This window comes from Cricetulus griseus, chromosome 5 (genome assembly GCF_003668045.3).
Source record: "Cricetulus griseus strain 17A/GY chromosome 5, alternate assembly CriGri-PICRH-1.0, whole genome shotgun sequence".
Classification (NCBI taxonomy): Eukaryota; Metazoa; Chordata; class Mammalia; order Rodentia; family Cricetidae; genus Cricetulus; species Cricetulus griseus.
Genome location: NC_048598.1, coordinates 133,973,768 through 133,977,875, shown reverse-complemented (window position 1 = coordinate 133,977,875; position 4,108 = coordinate 133,973,768). Strand labels below are relative to the sequence as shown.

Sequence of the window (4,108 nt, the reverse complement as noted above, 5' to 3'; positions counted from 1 at the left end):
GTGTACATGACTTTAAGGAAGATTAACTAAAAACTGACTACTATATAACACTTAACAACTGGCTTATGCTACTCTGTTCATTCCACCTGTTCCCTGGGTGACAAGCAACTTTCTTACATTCTGCTGCTGTTTCTATTTGTACTTCCCATTGGCCTTGGCCAGTAGGATGCTATAACCTCCATTCCACTTGGGTCTGTGCCATCTGTTTGGTTATTCCCTAATCCAATTTTCCATGGGGTAGCCTCTTCAGTCGCCTCTTCTTGCACAAACCTGTCTTAATGCAGACATTTTTCTTTGAGTAACCCATGAGACCTGATGGATCCCAGGTTTCATTTAGCCTAAAATCACCCTCTTGATTTTTTTCTTCTCTCAAAAATTTTCATGTCTTGAATTTTCTTCTTTGAATTTGCTTGCCCTAATCTTATATTAAAACTTGGCAATCATAAAAACTGAGTCATGATTCTTATGAAGAATTGTGAAAATGCAAAACAATGGAAATATTTCTATTATTTAATTTTTTTAGTGTGAAGTTGTATTTCATTGCATTACAAACTCTGTGAACATAATTTTGAATAATACTGTTTGTTCAACTTTTAGGTTTACAATGCTATTATTTTTTGTTACAAAGAAAAACAAAGAATGTTGGCACAATACCAAATTGCTTTCTAAGACCATTTAATCAATATGTGTTCTGAATGATGGTGCAGGAGTTCCAATCTTGCATTTTTCTAATATTGTGTATTGGGCTATTTTCTCCCCAAGTTTTGAGTCAAGGTCTCACCCTATAGCTCAAGCTGGCCTTGAACTCTGAGATAGATAAGGCTGATTAAGTACTACTGCAATTTTTTCTTTCTTTAGTTAACAGAGTTCTTGAAAAACTCCTTTACTGCATAGCATCAGACCTTAAGCATCAAAGAGCATTGTGGAATTTTCCATTGTCGTTCTCTCATCATTCAAATGAGAGAGGAAACAAGATCTCTGGTGAGTTGTCTTCCCAGTGTTACAACAGTGACAGGTTAGGGCTGGGGTTTATAGTCATTTCCCTATTGTGTTCCTCAATGAGTCATGACACTGGGTATAATTTTGTGTGCTGTATTTGTGGTCCTGGGACTGAATTCAGGACCTTGCACTTAAGATACACTCTACCATTTAACTTAAATACAGATCTTTAGGACAAATTGCTCGACTGGGAAATTTTTATAGTTGCCCTTTTTTTCCTATTTAGTTTCAGGGATAATTTATCAGTTATTTAACTGCAAATAAAAAAATTACTCAACTAACACTTACATAAACTCAACTTCCATAAGAAATCTAATATGTATGTTACATAATGTTACATAATAACTAATCCCCAAAACTTAATGAATGGAACAATGGTAATTTATTATCTGCCATGTTCTTTGTAGTTCAATAATTCAAGGCAACTTGGCTAGGCAAGTCTGTGTTAGGATGTCTGGTGAGGTTGCTGGCAGCTGCTGGAGCTATGATCATCTGAGGGGCTCGAGGGGCTGAAGGACATGCTGTCATGGTGGCTCAGATTCATTCTTGGCAAGTGGACGGTAGCTTTTGGCAGGCAGCCTCAGTTTCTCTCTACAGGGGTCTCTTCACATGGTTGCTTGATTGTCCTCCCAGGATGGCAGCTCACTTCCCCAGGCAGACTAAACCTCAAGCAGCTCACTTCCCAGGCAGAAGCTGAAGCCAGCTTCAGGGCATGGTGTCTCCGACCTGTAATCCTACCACTCAGAAGGTTGAGGCAGGAGGATTGCTGTACGTTAAAGTGCAGCCTGGGTTACATGAGAACCTGCCTCATAAAACCAAAAAAATAAAAAATAAAAAATAAAACAACAACAACAACAACAAAACACCTTTACTCTGTGGACACTCTTAGATGCTGGCCACAATGGGAAGAAACCACAGCTGGTGGGGAGACTGGACCTGACTCTTTCTTAAGCTTTGCCATTCTGCCATCCCTCATGGTCATAGTCACTGTTCTATTGCTGTGAAGAGACACCAGGACTAGGCAACTATGAAAAGGGAAAGCATTTTATTGGGGCTTATTTACCAGTTAGAGGTTTTTAGTCCCTTGTCATTATGGCAGGAAGCACGGCAGCATGCAGGTAGACACGGTGCTGGGGAAGTAGCTGAAGTAGCTTTAGAGTTCTACATCCAGATCCACAGGCAGCAGAAAGAGAGAGAGAGACAGAGAGAGAGAGAGAGAGAGAGAGAGAGAGAGAGAGAGAGAGAGAGAGAGGTGCTGAGCTTGGCTTAGGCTTCTAAAACCCTAAAGTCCACTCCCAGTGACACACTTCCTCCAAAAAGGCCACACCTACTCCAACAAGGCCAAGTAGTGCCATTTTCTAATGACCAAGCATTCAAATATATGAGCCTATGGGGGCCATTCCTATTTAACCCACCACACACACTGAAAGCCTTTGTTCAGTGTGTGCTTATGGCCCTAGGACATCCAGCTGTTGCTTTCAGGGATAAGGCTAGAAGTTTCGGAAAGGCAATAAGAGGTACTAGTATATATCCACTGTGCCCCACCAGCCAAAAAAGTACCTACCACATGACCTCTGGAAGCCATCAAAGCATCTAGAAAATTGAGACACTAGCTTTGATACCTTCTTCAGCAGAGGCCGGGAATGGAAATGGTCTTGGCAAAGTAGGCTTGTCAGTTGATATTGAATGGGTGACCATTGCCTCTCATACATTCTTGTAAGTAATTGAGGAAGTCTGAAATATTTTTAAAAGACAAACAATAAAGGGTTCATTTTGAAGGACCAAAAATGTAACCAAATATGTAAAACAATGTTTTTTGCTAAAGGCATGGTGTTTAGGCATCTGGTATAATACACAGATGGTGTTCTATACTTGTTTTAGTGGTTTTCTCTCTCTCTCACACACACACACACACACACACACACACAAAAAAAAAAAAAAAAAAAAAAAAGCCATACATTCTATTTTTGTTTTCAGAACAGAATCTTGTTATGTAGCTCAAGCTGGCCTTGACCTCATGGTATTCTTGTCTCACTTCCCAAGTGTAAGGATCATGGGCATGTACCACCATGCCCGGCCGTGAATTCTACTTTCTATATAAATGGGCATACCAGGCCTTGGACATGCTAGGCAAGTAGTGTACCACTGGGCTGCATTCCCAGCCTCTACCAGCAACTGCCTAGTCCACATTTGCTGCAGACTGAAATATAGATGTTGCAATTGCCCTTGAGGAATTCATAATCCAGTCATGGAGGAAGTGATATATGTTCAAAAGGTTTAAGGTGACTTGTGGAAAAAAGGGCAAAAGAAACATTACATGCATTATACTTTTGGAAAAAGTGGAAAATAATACATCTCAACACATTAATGAATTTGATAATTTAACATCAGTTCTTAGAATTATAAAGATTAACTGGGGAGATGGATCAGTGGGCAAAGTGCCTGCTCTATAACCACGAAGACCTGAGTTCAAATCCCAAGAACCCACAGAAAGCTTGGACATCAGTGTACCTCTGTAATCCCAGCGCTCCTACGGCAGGACAGGAGGCTGAGGCAGAAGGAGCCCTGGAAACTCCAGGGAGCCTGGTTTATATGGAACAAGAGAACCTGCTTCAAACCAGGTGGAAGGTGAAGGCCAATGCCCACGGTTATCCTGTGACCTCCACAGGTACACCATGGCACATGTGTGCACACATGTATATACACACAGACACCGCACACATACACACCAGCGCACATGCACACTCACACACATATACCCCCCCCCACATACCACACACACACACACACACACATACGCACAAACCACCACACACATACTCATACACTCACACACACAGACACACCACATATACATACTCACACACAAACCACCACACACACACTTATACACTCACACAGACACCACCACCATACACTCACACATACACACCGGCATGCATACACACATGCACACACACCACAGTCTAAAAGGACTGACTCTGATCCGTCGGAGATCATAAAGCAGAGGGAGGAGTTAGACAAGTTGCTCCGCATGGTCTCTGTCCTGCTCTCAGAGGAGATAGATCTCTCATTGTCTATTGTGTTACTCTGGAGTCACACACACCAA

General features: G+C 41.7%; 1 long non-coding RNA gene across 1 annotated transcript in view; it reads left to right on the top strand.

Annotated features, from left to right (window-relative positions):
- The first annotated feature begins 852 nt into the window (after positions 1-852).
- Positions 853-4,108, top strand: part of LOC113835997 — a 4,867-nt gene continuing 1,611 nt past the window's right edge. The window contains exon 1 of the long non-coding RNA XR_004770342.1: positions 853-981. This is a non-coding gene — a long non-coding RNA (uncharacterized LOC113835997). The remainder of the gene's footprint in view (positions 982-4,108) is intronic.